At 38.3% G+C, this 20,989-nt stretch overlaps 1 protein-coding gene across 5 annotated transcripts in view; it reads left to right on the top strand.

The window, feature by feature from the left end:
- LOC129777880 (latrophilin Cirl) overlaps nucleotides 1-20,989 on the top strand; it is a 134,088-nt gene that overhangs the window by 112,884 nt on the left and 215 nt on the right. For 2 of the 5 annotated variants that reach the window (XR_008743309.1, XR_008743310.1), the window contains exon 5: nucleotides 6,670-20,989. This exon is cut by the window's right edge and continues 215 nt beyond it. The gene's annotated coding sequence lies outside the window, so the exon portion shown is untranslated. The remainder of the gene's footprint in view (nucleotides 1-6,669) is intronic. The other 3 variants (XR_008743312.1, XR_008743313.1, XR_008743311.1) reach the window with 3 other exon arrangements.

The following is a 20,989-nucleotide window of genomic DNA, read 5'->3' as shown; positions in this document are numbered from 1 at the left end:
GGTGATAGCCCATTCTGCAAGATGCGTAACCAAGGGTATGAAGAGTTCTAGTCATAGTGGATGCTGAACATCAACCTTTTCTGACCTCGTTGAATGCTTTGCGTTATCTCCAACGTCATCGAGGATCTGTTCAATATTTTCGATTACACACGAGCGGTCTGAACGTTCATGTCTCTGTATCTCCTATTTATTCGGAACTTCGAATATCATTTCCTGCTTGTTCTCATATTCACAACTGTCCCATAATCAGTCTTCCGTGGCTCACATAAAACACTGCGTACGAGAAGAACATGTTCACGCTGTTTTCGCAGTTTTATGTTTGCACACACATGAATTTTTCGTACCTTTGTTTGGATATAGGTTGTTTGATCCCAATGTTTCACATGATATTCATTTTTTTACTTAATTTTCTTAATTTTGTTTACATTATAATATAACTAGCTGACCCAGCAAACGTTGTTCTGCCATAAAAAATATTTGGCGTTTGCTGTTTTCAAGACGGACGGCTTATTTATAACTGCTGGATCCCGTTCATAAAGGAGGAAATTACACTAACGATTTTCTCAGAGCGTTTTTTATCGACTAACCAAACTAAAAACGTGCATATGATTGCCATTCGCCATTGTGGACTGAATACGTGTAATGTTGCAAAGAAGGCCATCATTTTTGTTTGAACAAACGCGATGGCATAGCAAAGACTGTCGGCATTTCTCATGATGGCGTCTCGCCGCTTCTGTTGATTGTGTCGTAGGAATCGCAGTCGTTCGCTTTCTACCTCTCTACCGTTCGCAAGTGATTCTACGTTCAGACGGCGAACGTTAGGAACTTTAGGAACGTTGGTACCATTGAAGAAGAAGATGTGTGTTAACGATGAACTCCAGATTATTGTTTCTTCTTCGAATCACTATTTCTCAAGTCGCCGTGCAGTTGTCTACCATGATTCCAGCAATGTATTCAACAACATGCGCACTGGATCCACACATGTATTCTCTAGCTGTTTTATCAGAATTGATGATTGGCCTTGTAATCCGAGCATGTATGATATGAAGAGTTTCAAAAATTTATTTTGCTCATTCAAAAAGGCTTTCACTTCGCCGGCGATGCACCTGGTTTCAGCCGAATTTAGGTTACTGGTGCATGTGTGGATGACAGTTCGATGAAGCATCTGTCATTTATAACGTAAATAAATTTGTTCTGCTTGGAAAACGAACAACGGGTCAATGATTTGGATATTGTTTATACCAAAATACTAAAATCACAATTGAAAATAGGAGATAACAGTGAAAATAGAGGGTCACATGTATTTTTAAAAAAGAAGAAAAAATATAGAAAAATATTCAGATTTTTTTTTCTGTATAGTGTCACCCTAATCGGTATTGAACATATGGTAATCGGTATCCTAGCGGTATCATATATAGTTTACGACTTAATCTCATGCCTACCAAGTTTTTTGAGCATAATTTCATGAAAATCGGTCGAGCCGTTTCTAAGGAGTTCGACCACGAACATCGTGACACGAGATTTTTATATATAAGATAATAATATTATAATTTTCGTGGAAGGCTTAATTTTGTTTTTTATCGCAAACAATTAGATTCGTATTGTTTTATTTTTTCGTTAGGGTTACCATTTCCGTTTTAGGGTGGTAACTTTTTTCACTTCTTTCCTGAAAAGACTATTTTAAAAATGTTATAACTTTTGAACTGCTAGACCGATTCTAATGATGGACATATCAAATTAAATCCAACCTCGTATTTTTAGGGAAAAAAAACTTCAGTTGCAGAAAACTTAAATTTCGTTTCCATTATTATTGATTGTTTTTTTTTTCTATGGTTTTCATGGTCTCGGGACCAAGGGTGCTATATGTTTTTACATTTTTCATAACAAGCTGAGGATTTTTGCATAAAATATCTCAAAATCATAGTTACAAGTTTCTAAGTTAGGGTTTTTCAAAGTTAATCGTTAATTCGGAATATAAATTCTTCTTTTTCTCATTCTCAAAAATTCATAATTTTTGAACTACAAGACCGATTCTTCTAGATATATCAAATCAAAGCCAAGACTTCTTCGGAAATATATTACATTTTCGAAGGAAATGAATTTTGTTTTAGTGATTATCCATTGTATCTGTTTTTTATAGTTTACATGGTTTCGGGACCAAGGGCGCTATATTTCTTCATATTTTTTCTTGAAAGCTGAGGATTTTATACATAACATATCCATAAATCTGAGATGTGTTCTTTTTCGTTTTTAAGTTACTATTTTTCAAAGTTAACATGTTTTTAGCCTTCACTCAATATTTCTATGCAACTATACTGGATCTATGCAACTAGAATCCAATTTGTTCGATAGTGTGGTATTTTTTCGAAAAAAAAACTAGCTAAAGTGCCTCAATTTGGTATGTCAATCATCTGAATCGGTACAATAGTTCAAAAGTTGTAAAAAATCATTTTTGGGATAAAGGTGGAAAATGATTTCTTGAACCATCGGTTAAATTTGAAAAATTATAACATAAGAACGAAAAAGAGCACATATCTGATTTTAAGATATTTTATGTAAAAAATCCTTAGCTTTCTAGAAAAAATATAAAAAATATAGCGCCTTTGGTCCCGAGACCATAAAAACCATAAAAAACAAATACAAACAATATTAACGGAAACAAAAATTTTCTGCAACCGAAGTATTTTTTCTTGAAAAGACGGGTTTAATTTGATATATTGATCATTAGAATCGGTCTAGTAGTTCAAAAGTTATGAACTTTTGAAAAAAGTCTCTTTAGGAAAAAAGTGAAAAAAGTGATTTTTCAAACCACCCTAAAACGGAAATGGTCACCCTAATGAAAAAATAAAAAAATCCGGGTCTAATTGTTTGCGATATAGAACGAATCTACCACTTTTCACGAATATCAGAGAACCGCTATATCAGTTTGGCATGGAATGGCTGTATTTATTTATTTGGCCAGCGTTTGTTTGACGTCGCCCGCTGTACAGTCGGTTCCCCAGTCTTCAATTGGCAACAAGCCTGAAAAAAAATCTCATAGAAAGCTTCTTTCTAATCAGAGAATGTTTTCTTTTCACGGGAAAAAACTATGGATTATCAAACTTGCAAAATGTGCATGAGTTCATGCGATTTTTGCAATGCGAACCAAAGTTACTGTGAAAAAGTTTTCTACAAAGAAATGTTTTGAGACGAATAATTTTTCTCCGTGCATGAAAGGAAACGAAGAGCAATGAATACTGCGACAATGGGTGGTATGTTTTGTACATGATATGCTTGAATTATAAACATCGTGTTTGTTTATGATGTGAGAAACGCGTGTCATCTCTACATTTTTATGTTTGTGTATCATTGGACGTGTTTGGGATAAACTTTGAACACTAGCGAAAAGCATGTTCGTTCGGGCTTTTGATGAGAGGTGTTGCTTTAAACTTCCCTCCATTTTTCTAGAACAATTAACGTTCTGTTCTGGTTCTTTCGCTCTATTGTTTGTTTCAAAGTATGTACCGGGAATTTGCAATTTCAAATCATCCAGCTGAATTTTTTTTTTACTTTTTGGTTCTACTGTCAGCAGTTAACTTTTTTCGCTCAGTTATTTTTGATATGTTGGTGTCCATTCGGAGTTCCTTCCTGAGGGCCAAACAGTCAATAAAGTGTATTACTCCGGCGTTATTGGGCATTTAAGAGAGAAAATTCGTCACGAACGGTCAGATTTGTGGAAGGGCAACACAGGGCAACTTCGATATAACGTATATTACAATTCACTTCCAAAATTGTACGTTGTATTGAATTGTACGTTATATCGAAGCATAATGAAGAACTCAGAAACATAGCCATATTACTATATTGTAACGCTGTTTGGGCAGAGTTAGTAAAAAATGATGACAAAGTTCAACTGGAAGGTGAAGCCAATCGTTCTCATGATGTTTCGCTTCATACTGTTGATTGAGGGTAAATACATAAAATGACCGCTTACTTGTTGACAAAATATTTTCCTTGTAACAGTGTCATTTTTCCAATGTATGGGAGTCTTGTTTGTAGTTGTATGAACTATTCATAAAATTTTAAAATAACTCTAAATTGGAAAAAGAAATCCAACTGAAAAACTGTAAAAACTAAATAATTTTGGTTAGACAATAAAATATAGCAATTATTCAAGCTTTCATTAAAAAATAGCAAATTCATTTTAAAAAAAAATATATTTTAAGAATTAAAATTTGCTTTTCTCCAAAACATTAATATTAGGCTGTTAAAAAAGTCCTGCTGTATTTTTTTAAAATTTTCATTTGTTCATAAAATTAGTTACAATCATCCGTTTTAAGTCAAATATGCGCCGTTTTGTTCGATGACTTGTTCCCAACGAGATGCCAACTTCATAATACCCCTGTTATAGAAGCTCGCTTCCTTATTGGCAAAAAACTCGGATAGCCAATTTTCACAGGCCTCTTTTGTGGCTAACTTCTGACTACCTAGCTCGTTCGCCATGGACAAAAACAGGTGGTAGTCACTTGGTGCAAGGTCCGGACTATATGGCGAATGCAAAAGAACCTCCCATCCGAGCTCCCGGAGCTTCTGGCGCGTCACCAAAGAAGTGTGTGGCCTGGCGTTGTCCTGATGGAAGACAATGCGGCCTCTGTTTATCAAAGATGGCCTCTTCTTCATGAGTGCTACCTTCAAGCGGTCCAGTTGTTGGCAGTACAGGTCCGAATTGAGCGTTTGGCCATAGGGAAGCAGCTCATAATAGATTATTCCTTGACAATCCCACCAAACATACAGCAGAACCTTCCTGGCCGTTAATGAGGGCTTGGCCACCGTATGAGCCGCTTCAGCAGGCTTCGACCACGACCGTTTGCGCTTCACGTTGTCGTAAGTGACCCACTTTTCATCGCCAGTCACCATCCGCTTCAGAAACGGGTCGATTTTGTTGTGATTCAGCAGCAATTCACATGCGTCGATAGGGTCAAAGATGTTTTTTGCGTCAACGTGTGTGGCACCCATACATCGAGCTTCTTTGTGAATCCAAGCTTCTTCAAATGGTTAATAATGGCGTTAACGTTCCCTGTGGAACTTTTGCCGTCTCAACGTATGCATTAACTAGCGTCATTTCTATTAATACTTAGTTGAGATTTCTTAAGCCAAATAACACGCCTTGAATGTATTCCGAGGGGCAAGCTCTAGAATACGCGTGACCACAGTGCAAGTCGGAGGAAATTTAATTGACGAAAAATCCCCCGGCCAGAACGGGAATCGAACCCGAATACCCGGCATAATAATGTGAGACGCTAACCACTCGGGCACGGGTGCACATCGAAGTTTCCCTGTACTTGTATATTGTACCCCGATAATGCACCAGCTCATCGATCCATCATTGTGGACGATTTTTTTGACCAAAAATGGTACGCACTTGATAGAACAAGCACCGTACTCTCCAGATATGGCCCCGTGTGTCTTTTTTCTATTTTCCTATAAACTCAAATTACCGCTGGAATCCGTTTTGGAATCCATTTTGACAGCATTGAAGACATTTCGATGCGTGAATTGCGGTTAATTCTTGAATACAGTTGTAAAAAGTGTTATTATGACTGGGTTGTTCGTTGGAAAAAGTGTATTGCGTCAGAAGGGTCCTATTTTGAAGGCGATAATAAATTAAAAAATAAAGATTTTTTTCAAAAAACACAATTGCCCGGTATATATTTGACAGAACGTATGCCACGAATAGCCAGAAACAACAGTCCACTGCGTCAGAGTTTAATTTCAACACAGTAAGGATAACTTACTATTACTGACGACTTACAGTTCAGAAGTGTTACGGTATGATCAGACATAACTGAGATGTATCGGTCATCGATCAACACGTAGTTAATTTAGTGTTTCCAGTCGCTGCGGCTATCTCCAGGTGTAACGATATTGTATGTTGGACTGGAAAAGGTATGGTCATGTTCGAGGATGGGCGCCCTAGTTGTACGTATATATCGTCTTCATCGTCATTGGTGCAGGGGGTTGAAGGGGGTTGTGTGCATGAATGATTAACACCAAAATTTGCACTTTTTCGGAATACCGACAGTTCATTTTTGCACGGTGTTGTTTGACAACTTCACGCATTTGAAACGCAGTTGATTCTCCCTGAAACTAAAATCAAAATAGGAGACAAATTGTTTACAAGAATCCTCGTGGGTGAGGAAAGGCATTCCGCAGTATCAAGAAACTGATTAATCAGATTAATAGCGAGATTTCTCTCATAGCGTTCCTAATATACTCAGCGTTCGGAAAAAATGTAATTTAGAAAAAACACTTGCGGCCACCTGGATAGGCTTTGGTTGTACAGATAATCAATCGATTTGAGAGTGAATAAGGATTCTACTGAAGCGATTCTGATTTTCTTCGAACGAATCATTTGTCCTAACGATGCACGATCCGTTATATCAATAATCTTAATGAATTAGCTCATTGTACCGTAAATGGGAGGAAATTTAAGTTATCATTTGCAATCTGAACTGCAGTTGTGTGGACGTCGACACTTACGATTCACGACAACCAAAAGAGTAGATGCATTCCGCGCAAACATTGTTCAACAAACGCATTACTAGCTCTACCTGCAAGGTGTGTGCTCTCGGCACTAACTCTGTAAACTCAAATATTAACATACTAAACGTGATTTTGTCTATTTCGTAGCGTTCGAGCTCCAGCCAGTGTATGTGTGAATGCGAGTGGCTGCGGCGGGCGGAAGCTGAGACAATGCTGCTGGGACTCATCGATGTGTTGTCAGAAAGATAGAGGCGCTCCGAGGCCATGTTTATTACCTGAGCATGATTTAGATACAAAATTACCGAGCAGTGTATTAGACGGCTGAAGATGTCGACAGCAGCAGCGCGGAGGCTATTACTGTATATAATCGAATGCGCCACAAGCAGCAGAAAGAGGAGCCGAACCGGAAGAACAGCTTATATAGTTTGAGGAGGAGCAATTCGAAACTCCCCTCTGAATAGAGCTGCAACACCGGTATCAGACATCAGCGGCACAGAGGTCTAGTATTTCATTTGAATTGTGTATATCATAATGGTAATAGTAATAATAATAATAATAATAACAGCTACAACCAGAAAAGCAATTAAAAGGGACTGAAATATGTAGGGCGAATGAAACACGAGAATAAGCTTCTCCTGCCATCGGATGGCTGCTCCTGTGAAAATATTCTATTTGCAACACGAGTTGCGACAAGCACCGTGGATGCCTGATTCTGAAACGGCAGGAGAAATAAATGAATGGAGCACAAAGGTATTGTTGTATATGGAAAGTTTACTGTGCACTAACAAAGAACGAATAGAATGACGGAAAACACTGTTATCACACCCACAAGGACGCACTGACTTTGGTGCAGTCTGTAAACAACACACTCGTTTTTTGGATGTTTGTAATATAGAACGGAAATACGTTTAGGATAGAAGTGTAATCCTTTTTTGTGTCATCTACAAAAAAGTGGTAAGCACAAAATTGAATTACCACCACGAAACAACTGTAAAAAGTATACATTTTTCATATACCACCTAATCCTTTTATAAACCATCTACACTCACTCATCCTGTAGCAAATAAAATCACGACCGCAAAAAAAGATAAATTCTCACCACATTGCGCAGCATACTTCCTTTAATATTCTTTTTTTTCGCCCAACCCACAATCTATTCCGACAGAAGCCCGAAAAAGAAGGGGGGAAGGACCTGTTCGGACAAAAACAACTGCAAATTCGCTTTTTGGCAACCGGTGCCGGCATTGTATTCCGAAATACCAGCAAAGAAAAACCAAACCAAGGAACATGGAAATCGCAAAAACCGTAACCGGTGTACTTGGAGCGAAGCAAACAAATTTTCATTCTCACCACCATCAGCCAGCACCGACATTAGCAGCTCAGCCAAAAAAATATCACAGTGAGCCAACCATGAAGGGAAAGGGGGGAGATAATAACACAAAACAACAGAAATGCATTGCTATAAATGAGAAAAACAGGAATTATCCTTGTGTCGTTTTTGTTCTTTTTCTCATGTTTCAGTCGAGTCCATGGTGCGCCCGATAAAAACCATCATCACTCGTGCTGCCAGCTAAATGATCGCTGGCGCTTTCCATCTTCCCCTTCCGCACCAAACTGTGTGTATTAGAGTACAGGAGGTTATAATTAAACAGGTCACTAGTTTCCACCCAGAGGAGGAAAGGCAACCCCGCTGGAAGCTCTACAGATGAGGTTTTTTTTTGAGGGAACGCACTTTTCAGGCTGCTTCGTGTGATGTCTTATTTGCCCATCGAGAATTTTGAGGATACCAATCTCCCGAGGGCACTTTTCTATCTTTAGACGGAAATTATGATGGAAAATGATAAATAAACGTTTTCGTAAGAAAGGAATAATTTGTCATCGTACATTCCGCGGAAATTTATGGCTCTGATTCTTTGTCCAACGGCTCTAGTCCTTGCTGCAGACAATACGCGACGCTATTGTTTGGCTCAGCTGTCACAACAAAACAGTCGTAGATTTGAGCGCAATTAACAGAAATTGCTTGCGAATTCAAAGCCGGAATCCCTGCCGACGGCGAAGGTGGCCGGCACGAATACAAGGAACTATTCATTCTTAGCTTTCCGACAAAACAAACACTGCAATCTTGTGGATTCAGTTCATTCACTATGCTCTGGGTTCGCATCTGGAAACAAGATATACAGGGTGATATTTTTTTATACTTTTATCATCATCATAATTCGTCAATTTGATAGAAAGATCAATGATTTTGAATACAAAAAAAATTAACTCTTTGCGGTCGTTTGTCTGCTCTCAGCCACCACAGCAAGGGAGTCTAATAATCTTATACTTTATGCAACAATGTATCAGTTTACACTGTTTCTAAACGAATTTGTCTAGTGAACTTGTTCACCGGTTGTTTACCCATGCTTGAGGAAGGGTCTAATGGAAAACTCCATGTATTGCGACACCGTTCACACTTTAAGGACCATTCACGAGTTCTCTCGTGTTTCGCGTTCCGTCTGTTACGGACGGATCACGAAATAACCCGTGTTTTCTACACCTGATGGTTAAATCCTTGGTCTGCCAAGAATCTAACAAGGCCTACCGATGGCTCGCCTTCGTCTCATCCACACCGAAGGAAATGATCTCATCCGTGGAATCCGAACAAACGAAGCGTACAAGTTTGCCCCAAAACGTGCGGTCCTTGATATGTTAAGATATAAGGAGCATACAGAACAGTGTATGTTCAAACAGAAAGATACAAAACAGGACTGCATTTTCGGGAGGCGATCTGACGTAGTGGTCACATCCATACCTCTCACGCTAAAGGTCACGAGTTCAATTCTCACTCCCGCCATGTTTCCAAAATGGAATAAAAATCGAAGAACCAGCCAAAAGTGAAAGTCCAAAGGGTGGCTCGCCAAATGTTTGAACGCTTAAGCTAGGTATGTTCATATATTTTTGATTTCTTCGTGATAACACATGAAATTACTGGAAACTCCCCAGCATCACTGTATAGCAAACATTAAGCGTCATTTCTTGTTATATTTATTACGGTGAGTTTAGACTAGGGATATATTCATGTGAAGAAATATGATGAGATTTATAGAAATCGCATCAACCGTTGGCACTAGCGTGAATTTATATAATGAATATATTCATGAATTCCTCCATACAGTTTGAAGGTATGATAAATGTACAACTCGTTTACATATGCGTATATATTCATTCTAAATTATGAACAAACAGCAGGGAAAGGCAATTTGGGATCATTTAATTAATTTCGACTCGCATCAATTCTTTCTGCTCACTCTTATCGGTCATGGCAATAAACTAACCATCGATGGAAGAAGCAAACTAATAGAAATTGATTTAAAAATGAGCGTTGTTTACATCTGCTGACAGCAAACACATTCAATAGCCTATGAGTACGAGTGCAAGAAAGATAGAAAGAGTCGTCTCTCACTTTTTCGTTGAATTTATTCACCTGAAGTAGAACTGCGATCAACTTTAGTGATTTTTATCCAGTGAGAAATTCACCAGCGTTTACATATGCTGAATTTATTCAAGTTATACAGTCTATCGCAAAATTGTGTGTACAAATGCTACTTGACGATACTTTCCATTTATTTGGTATGAAATATTTTGAATACATTGATTCTTTTGATGCACATTTATTACTCACTTATTTAACTAGCTATACGCGCAATAAAATTCCGAGAAAAGTTTTCTGCTAATTGTTTATTCCTAAAAATTGAAAACAATATCTATTCTAGGTATCGCAAAATTGAGTGTACACCTTAAATTTCTCCGAACAAATTATTCTTGTAAGTTTCTTTGCGAATTAGCGTACTTTTCTTCATCAGTGATTGGTGTCAACACTTAACCATTGCTTAGCCATTTTTTTTGTCCCATTATTTATTTTAGGCTCATTGGCATTTTAGCTGTAACAGAGCCGAATTTTAATCGTGTACATGTCACATATTTATCATATCTATAATTAGCACATTACACAGTTGCCGTTTTTCGGCGTTAGAGTATTCCCTTCTATACCATTCCATATGGTACACACATTTACACAGTAGCAGCCATTTAGGCGTAAGAGTTTTCTATCTGTTCTTCCATTATCCAGTTAGACCGGACAGCGGAGACAGTTGATTGATCATTGTTGAGTTATTTATAGAACAGCAGCCCGATGTGTCTTGCAGAGCAGAGCAGTTGTATGGATGAATCGATCATATTTCGACCGTGGATCGATCTCCATCGCTGATGATTGTTGCGTGGACGTAGTTATTCTGTAACAACACAGAGATGGTCAATGAGGGCCCTGAGTTTCGAACTCACGATCAATCGCTTACTAAGCGAACGCGCAACCAATGTGGCTACGGAGGCCCCCTGCCAGTTTTTTATTGATGTTTGATTTTTTTATCAAAATGGCAAGATAGAGGAAAGAAATAGATATTGTTACACGTAATAAGTATGAATTATCGTGGAAAGACATTGCAGCAAATAGTCGGAAGAACCCACTCTACAGTAAATTAAATCATAAACAAGTGGTAATACGAAGGAACCATGGAAAATCTCCCGGTAGAGAACGCAACGGATCCTATCTTCTGATGATGAATGGGTAATTGTTCGAACATTGCCAAAGAATCCCAAAACAAACATTCCTAAATTGACTACCGAAGTAGCCGGCATCATTGGAAGACCTGTCAGCGCAGACATTGTCCGGATAGCAGCACACAGGAACAATCTGAGAGGTCGTGTTGGCCGTGAAAAGTATTACATCTCAAACGTGAATATGAAAAAAACGACTACAGTTTGCTAAGGCATATGTAAGCAGACCTAAGGAGTTCTGGAACAAGGTCTTTCATATGGATGAGCCGAAAACCAATATCATTGAATCGAATGGAAGACAGATGGCGTGTAGGAAACCACGATCGGTGCTTCAGATTCAGCATTTGTTTGTCACAGTAAAACACGGCGGTGGTAGTCAGATGATGCATGGTAAATTGGCGGCTTCTGGAATTGGAACCATGGTGTTTATCCAATTGATTTTCCTGAAACGTAATCTGCAGTCTCTCGTTCAGAAATTCGGTCTCCCTCGTGATTACTACTTTCAACAGAATAATTACCGGAAGCAAACTGACTCCGTGGTGCTGGAATGCCTGCTCTATTATGTCCCGATCAACTCAAAACACATCCGAAATCACCGAACTTGAACACTATTGAGTATATATGGTGGGAAATCAAGAACCATCCATCCATCAAAATCCAGGGAACGAAACGGAGTTCAAAACGACGATTACGGATATCTGGGAGGTACTTCCGTCTACAGTGACCAGAAATCTCGCCTCGGTGCTTGCAGGAAGTGCTGGACGCCAAAGGGGGGCCATACCAAATACTAAAGGATTGATTTTTGTTATCTTTTAACGTTTCTGAACTGATTTCAATGATTTCAATAAGAAAAACTTGAACTGTACACACAATTTTGCAACGTCCTAATTGGAGATTTTTTGTTTGTATTATAAACATGAATTCGAAACGTGACCATTTTATTTTTTTCTTATCACTACATGAGAGTAAAATGGATCGATTTTACGATGAATATAAGTATCACAAGTATTACGATGAATATAATTACGATGAATATAAGTATGAATATATATCACATTCAATTATTTATTTTTAAACCCCGAAAAACTCAACAATAACAAACCAGCACGAATTGTATACTCAATTTTGCAATTGACTGTATATACCTGGAATAAGTGTATCACATTTATTCTCACCCGTTTACATCTATTTTCACGTGAATAAATCCATCTATAACTATAAATCTCCCTAATGTAAACTTGCCATTATATTGGACCATTTGCATTGTTCAAGAAAACATATTTTTTCAATAGTGTTCTGGCACCCAAATGTTGAACACATATCCATCCATTCAACCAAATGTTGAACAATCTTCGCTAGATGTTGAACAGTTAGTTTTTTACCTCAACAACATTCGTTCGTGAGACCAAGGCGCTTAGAAGTATATCCTAAGGTGGGCCGATATGTGAAAACCATTCTGTAGCTATTTTGAAAGTATACTGTGTTTTGTTTGTCAACAATACACAATACTGTCTCTTTCACGCTTCAGGTGAATAATTTCCCTTCTGCTTTCTTCCGTACTGTTTTCATATACAGTGACTCAAACCCGTAATCGTGCACCATGCAGATCTCTTTTCCCTTCTTTTGAATGTCGAAAGCAAGGCTTTGAACATTCTATTTAGATAAAGTCATAGTGTCATATGAGAGTTAAAAGGTTTGCTATCTGTTTTCAGAATAATGGTTTTTATTTCTCTACAAATGGCGAATGTATGTGCTAAAGTATGAAAATTGACTCAAACTCATAATTGTACGCTGGTTGAAATCTCAATTCGATTTCGAAGGCGTTGGCCAACTTCCGAATTTCATCATAGGTATGGTATCTCTTGTTCATTGCAACTATCTTTATTTGTCTTAAGCCTTATCTACGAGTTTTTTGGTGTACTCAGAAGGAGTATTTATCAATTTTTTCATCAAGTGGTTTTTAAAATCGTTATTTTTAGAAATTTAATGGTTTCTAGATTTCCTATACAGATGACTTCCTCAGTTTTTACTGGGATTGATTTTGGAAGATTGTGGAGAAATGTCAATAACTCTTGAGTAATTGTAATGTAACCATGTGCAAAATTTATACGTCTTGAATCCTCGATTCCATTACATTTTGTTGTCACTTTGCTTCATATTTTTGTTCGGGATGTTCAAGTAAACATTCTGATCCATTACACCATCGTTAAAAAACAAATTATTGGTAATGTGCCTAGGAAGGGCAACTTGAATGCCCGAGCACAGAGGGACAAACCGTTTCACAGCAAAAAAAATCAGTAACTCCAATTTGATTATTCCAAACAGCATGAAACACATCAATGTCTTACTGGTAAGATGGTCCTAATTTGATATTTTTGGCTCCGATTGTGATCGTTTCGTATGGAGGATGCCAACGATGGATTAAACGTAAAATAATCTGGAAGCAACGTTTAAACATGGTGGTGGTGGAGGGATGGTGTGAGGGTGCATGAATGACCAATTTGGTCTTCATCGATGGTTTATTGGATCAGAATGTTTACTTGAACATCCTGAAGGAAAATATGAAGCAAATTGTCTACAAAATGGGATGGAATCGGGAATTCAGGTTTGCCAAGACAATGACACAGAGTTCAAGACATATAAAGTTCGCACATGGTAACATTACAATTACTCAAAATATATTGATATTCCTCCACAATCTTTCGACATCAATCCCAGTAAAAAAAACTGGGGAAGTTATATGTGTAGGAAATTTAGAAACCATTAAATTTCTAAAAATAACGATTTTAAAAATCACTTGATGAAAAAATTGATAAATATTCCTTCCGAATACACCAAAAACTCATAAGTAAGGCCAAAGACAGTTTGCAATGAACAAGGTATACCATACTAGTGGTGAAGTTCGAAAATTGACCAACGCTTTCGAAATCGAGTTGAGATTTCAACCAGCGTACAATTATGAGTTTGAGTCATACATTAGCACACACATTCGCCATTTGTAGAGAAATGAAAACCATTATTATGAAAACGGATAGCAAACCTTTTAACTCTCATATGACACTATGACTTTATCTAAATAGAATGTTCCGAAATCTTGTTTTCGACTTTCAAAAGAAGGGAAAAGGGATCTGCATGGTGAAGTACGATTACGGGTTTGAATCACTGTACCGCTCCCCAACTTAGTGACAAAAAGTGACAAAACAGCCTCACCAATATCATACGAGGGTCACTATTTATATTTCGGGAATTGGCAACACTGATGTCATGTGAGTCCATCTGACGGTTCCATCGTAAAGTTTGACATTTTTGACGATATACGTACTCAGAACATTTTGTCATACGGACGCTATTTGTTTATTTTATATTTAGTTGAAAGTTTGGTCTCGGCAAAAAAATGGAACTGAATCGTGAACATTTTCGTGCGATGATTTTTTTACGACTTTCGACGTGGATTATCACAACAAGAGTGCGTCAATCAACTTAATTTGACTTTTGGCGATGAAGCTCCATCAAAAACCACTGTGTATCGCTGGTATAGTGAATTCAATCGTGTGGTCGTAGTTCGCTGTCCGACGAGTTTCGTGAAGGTCGTCCAAAATCGACTGTAGTGCCAGAAAACATCGATGCTGTGCACGAAATGATTAAGCAAGATCGAACACTTAGTTGTGCGAAAATTATGTTCACGTTGGATCCCACATAATTTGACAATCGCTCAAAAAAAAGGCTCGTGTTGGTTGGAATAAATGCTTTGAAAATTGGTTTAAGCGCATGCAAAAGTGTATCGATCATCGTGGCGAGTACTTTGAAAAACAATAAAAAAAATGGGTGGGTTATATCTATGATATAACCGCAAGGTTGACGTGGGACTACCGTTGGCCTAGTTATCCTTTGTTTGTATTGATTAAATTATTGATTGGATGGAACAATTTTCAAATTCAATTCAATTCACAACTTTAACCTAGGAAACGTTGAATAATCGACATCTAATTGATCACGTTATATTAGATTTCGATCATAGAAAATGGTTCTACGGAATATTTGGATGCCTCTCAATCACCACTGTCATCATTATAACGAAAAGTAGAACCAAAAAAAAAAAATGAACAAGGACGTCCAATCTTGCTTTTCGAAGAAATTACGTGACGGTCCACGTGGTATCAATCCTACACAACGAGTAACAAAGAGTCATCGACAACCAGCCATCATCGAAGACGGTACTGTACCATATATTGCAAACGATTCTTATCGTCGCGTTGTGGTTTAGCGGAGCTGCTGGAAGCCATAGTTAAGGGCTGGCTATACCGGGCTACATCCAGATGAAAAATAATTTAAATCTCCGACGTCGGGGGACTGTAACAGCGGGTGACAATGCCAACACAGCACTATAGTAGAAAAAACACAAAACACTGGAAGTAAAATCGAACTCACTTGAGCGAAAATCACTTGCTGAAAAACACTTTAGTAATGTAACTTAAATGTCACTTGAGAATAAAAAGTCACTGGTAAAAATATTTCGGGAATGTCTAGAAAATGTTTATGATATCTACCTATGCCCACAGGGCGTCCTAACTTTACTAACCCTATGTGAAAAAGCAAACTATTTTTTTCGCTTACCGGTAGACAGATGATACTTTCCTTCGGTAATGAAAACCACCGATCAGTGGTAGGGAAACGTAGGGGAGCCTTCCAGGCAATGGCAGGAGGCAATGATCCGGATCCAAAAAAGGCAGTGGGGAAAATCCTGAGGAGATGTCCACCATAGCAGCAGACGCCGACGACAGCGAAGTGGAAAGAACTCTTCCTTCATCTATCCTCCTATATTATAGGGGACCGATGAATCGAGAGACACCAGCGATAGCGTCAACCACCAGGGAGCGATGCAGTTGTATAAAGATGCCGAAAACCGGGTAGAAAAAACAGCGGGAAACGCAAGGAGCAGTGAAAACTGCCGGTATAGGTGACAATCCAAACCAAACCAACTGTCGTATTGGCATTTGGCTCTCCTTTTCTTCTTCTCGCACGAACTGTTGCTGAAAAAGAAAAATTGTATTTAGAACCGCTTGAAAGCTTTGAAAAAAGCTTGCATTCGGTAATGGCGGGAAACTTTTTCTTTAAACTCTTTCGAAAACGCTAAACGCGAGAAAGTAAAACCTTTCGGTTTGATTTCCAAAGCACTACGATGGCGAAGAACGATGCGAGTTATCTTATTGTTGGCAGCTCGAGCTCGAGAATTTCGACGGCCATGTACTCCAGAACCGCGGCGAGGTAGACTGGTGGACCAGCACCAACGCGCTCAGCATGATTACCCATACGAAGCAATCGGTGAAATCGTTCACCGATTGCTTCGTAAGCATCGAAGAATTGCAGACCAGCAAGGTTCGAGCAAACCTTTCCTCTAACTTTTTCTCCTTTGCCAGACATTGTTGTATTGTTGATGCGATGCGATACGTTGTGGTACATCCACAGTGGCGTACAGTTTCGACGACAAAGAGAGACTGAGTTGGCTAGAGCGTCGCGAACATTTCTATGGTGTCTTCGTTTTCTTATTTCCCTTTGGATGGTGCGCTCGGTGGTTGCTACGATTGTTCCCGCAGTGGTATTGATTTCTTCTTCGTTTTTGTTGAGGAAGCCTGATGTATTTTGCTGCTGCTCTGGTTGCTCCGTTTGGTTCCTATTTTTTCTTCTTCGTTTTTGTTGAGGAAGTTTGATGTATTTCACTGCTGCGCTGGTTGCTCCGTTTGGTCGGTACAATTTGAGGAGAACAAATTGGGCCAATCAAAACGAGGGTGAACCGTGTTTAGATAACGCTTGCTATTTTACAATTATTCAATTGTTTATCATAAAAATGATGTGAAGTTATTCTTCGTGATAGATGCGTAGAAATATTTCCATTCAATTGATGCAAACATCTTTGCGATCTATTAAGAAATGCTCAAGTTATAAGCGTTTGGAATCTTTCATTTTTTCCTGCATGCTCAGTGTTTAGATTTACATTTTACCCCCATATCTTCCGGTTAGACGTAGTCCCACGTCAATATATTCGCAGCTTAACTATTTGTTTTTGTTCCTATTCCCGAAATATAAATAGTGACCCTCGTATAATCGTCTTGCGTGAGACAAACCGGTAATGTAAATAAACCCAATGACGAAAGCAGGGATCCCAGGTATGGCTAAATTGAAAATCAATCAATTTGTTATATTATTTTCTTCGAAGTTTTTCAATTTTCAAAAATTTCCAAGTAATATGTAAGAAGAAAAAAATGAGTATAGTCGCACATTCAAAATTATAAAAGGATAAAATTAAGTCTAGTCACATATATTAACATGTTTAAAAAAGTTCAGTTGCCTTCGGTATATTTTTTTTCTTTTGTTAATTTGCACACTAGAAAACACCAACATAATTGAATTTCATCTGCAGTTCTATTTACACTTGCACATTTTTGAACAAAAACGTTATATCATGTTCTTCAAACATTTCTGGTTCTAATGGAATAGACAATTTAAGGTTATGGGAGTATTCGACAAATGGAATATGAGATGAAAAATAACAGAATCTAAAAATGTATTATTCATATAATATTTTAGTATAACAAGACCCCGGATGATTGAAGAACTTTTAAAAAAATCTATCAGGCGTTGTGAAAAATTATATTATATTATATTAATTAAATTATATATAATTATAAAGCTTATTTTGAGGATGCACTTTCTTATTTCTATTTTTTTTAAATTGCAGTGCCAAATGATCATTGATTACACAATATTTTTTCAAGATAGTGTTTGGAAAACAACAATTGAAATTGATTTCTAGCTAGAATTCCTCAAACTGTTCAACAATTGGAAAGTGTTCAACAATTAGCGAGGTACCCTAATACACGAAAATTCATGGTGAAAAAATAAAACAAGAAAATTCATACCCTGAAAAGCTTCTAGGATTAGTATTTGGTCGTGTAACCTTCGTTACGCATCACTTCAAGAAAATTCATACCGTGAAAAGCTTCTAGGATTAGTATTTGGTCGTGTAACCTTCGTTACGCATCACTTCATGCACCCAGTTCGGCATTCTTTGTGTGGACACCGACTGGACAACATCGTTGCTGGATGAGCTGGACGGCGAGGAATCGAGTGCCGTTCTCAAGGCAAGAGGGCGGAGGTGGTAGTGCTGGAGTAGAGTATAGTAGAGTTTTCAAAGGGCCTTTCTCAAGGCTAGAGACGAATGAACTGAAAAAGTTTAAAGTCTCTATAATACAATACTTTCCTTCCTTCCAGTTCGGCATGGATTCCACCAGCTTCTGGTACGTGGTGACCGTGATGGCGTACTAACAAGCTTGGATCCTATCCCACAGTTGTTGCTTATTCTTCGACTTCTCTGTGTATACCAATCTTTTCACGATCTCACATAGGTTCTTTATAGGGTTCAGATCCGCTGGCCATTTCATGACGTCGATTTTGTTATCCTGGAACCACTTTTTGACGGTCTTGGCGGTGTGCTTCGGATCGTTATCCTGCATGAACTGCATTTTGTTTTGTTATGCTTATAACAGTAGACAAAAATCAGATTGAACAAAGACACTTTCAAGCCAGACAATCGGCGTGTATTCAGCATAAAAGTCGTAACTCATAGAAACCCATTCGAAAAAAAAACAAATTTCAATTTAAATTATTTATTTATTACTGCCACTTACATTAGAACTATGGGTGCTAGTCAAAACTGCACTGTCAAAGGAAAATTTGAAGATTTTAAATTTTGTGGTGTTTTAACCGTATTTTAGTTTTTTTCCAACATTGTCCCTATGATAGAACTGTTATAAAATTTAATATTGTGCCTGACTTTAGTATACTGAGTATCATTCCCCCAACGGAGTATGCAAATGCGAGCCCAGGTCCATTGACCCATTTAATGGCCTCCTCTTCATCATTATGTATTCCACCGAACAGCTTCATTACAAACCCGCATGAGTGCAGTGCGGAAGCTCAAATCTCGGATGAATCACACGAAGTAGCTATCAGCGTCTATTCTCTCGGTCGAATGCAAAGTACCCCAGAGTGCACACCCTTTTCACCTTAATGAGCTTCGGGGTATCACAGCGTGAGCGAGCGAAAATCATAAACACAGTTCTGCGGATTACACCGTAATAAAAGCAATGCAAGACAAATGAAATCCGCTGATATTATCCTGATATCCAACTGCAAAACTCCTTCCCTTTCCACCCTCCCGAGGGTACTCTTTCGTCCGTTTTCGACGATGGGCAAAGATAAAACATTTCCCCAGCAAAGTGCTCACGAGATGACCCCTCGCTAAACCAGATTTGTGTGATCCATGTGTGTAATATATGTAAATGTGTGTAGGTTAGTCACACTTTTCTCCCAACAACAAAAAGACGAAGCGACTGCCGCAGAAGTACGTGTACGCGACTCGCAGCGAACCCCTTCCCATCGTAATCCCTGTTTGCCCTTTTTGCTAATATGGAAACCCCACGGGCCACCTTGCTCACCGGTACTCATCGAGGTTGGGCACAAGGGGGAACAGTAGGTAACGAGCGGACGGGCAGTTGAATTAAAGACAAAACCGACTTGCATTAAATACAACTGGAAAATGAAATTAAATTAAAAAAGAAGAATGAAAAAAATGAAAATGATACTCTTCATGAATCTCAATGCCCACCACTACAGAGGAGAAGCACAAGACACAAGACAAGCAGAACACATGTTTGAAAAAACTGGTCTGGTACTAGCAGACAGCACCAGATTCGCGTTGAACACGATCGGAGGGATACTTGGGGGAACGAGATTCCTGGGACCAGAGACCAGGGACAGCATCAGCAACACTGTATAGGTACGAGAAATGACGAAGGAGAAAAAAAAATTAAAAACGGGAAAAATGATGCTTTTATTGCACGGCAGAATCGTTGCCGGCGTGCAGTTGCGAATGTTGTCCCTTGGTTGGAATCTCCCTTCGAGGGTATCTCTCTGAAGTGTTGTGGCTTGATTATGGGTAGGGAGGGGGATTATGGGGAGAAAGGTGCGTTATAGCGCTGCAATCCGAGGCACGCAAAAGAAATAAAGGATTCCCGCTTTCACTGTGTATAATAATAGGACGGTAGAACAAAACAGGCATTCGAGAATTATGAACGGAAGAAAAACGCCGGGAATTCAATCCAAATCACGCGAGAGCAACGTAGGAAGCGATCCAACGACAGCATGCGTGACACATGCAGTGTAAGAATGTATAATTTGTTTCAAGTCTTTATTTTGAAAATACGTGGAATAAAAAGAATAAATTAATATTCAGACCGACTTCTTTATTCGTTGGAATCACGGCCTTATTCTAAAAAAAGAATTTCAGATCTTCTGATGAGGTAAAAGTATTGTTACCAGTACCAGTACCAGTAAAATCAATGTATGAAAAAAAATATTTATAATTTTTTGAAGTATTTTTCATATCTGTTATTTTTGCATGATTTAGCACATATTAACAATATCATAACATTCTTTGAGAAATTTCGAGTTAAATATATTTAAAAAAATATTGGGTTGGGGAAAAAGAAATGTCGTATATTGTCAATATATGGCACCACTTAAACATATCTTGTGTTGTACTTATCGGATCGGGTCATACTATACGGCTATTTAAAGACGACAATCTGTGCTACAAGTGTCGTTTTGACAGTGTTGTGGTTGTCCTTTTCATTCTCAAGTTATAGCGCGTCAAAGAATGAGTCCACCAAGCAAGAAATTCGTCATATTTTACGTTTTTACTACCTGCGAGGTAAAACTGCAACGAAGGCGGCCGAAAAAATTCGTGTAGTTTATGGATACTGTAACGATTCGCACAGCACAGCGTTGGTTTGATTAATTTCGTTCCGGGGTA

The sequence above is a fragment of the Toxorhynchites rutilus genome, chromosome 3, assembly GCF_029784135.1.
Source record: "Toxorhynchites rutilus septentrionalis strain SRP chromosome 3, ASM2978413v1, whole genome shotgun sequence".
NCBI lineage: Eukaryota > Metazoa > Arthropoda > Insecta > Diptera > Culicidae > Toxorhynchites > Toxorhynchites rutilus.
The sequence above is the reverse complement of the archived record's forward strand: the minus strand, read 5'-3'. Positions and strand labels throughout refer to the sequence as shown.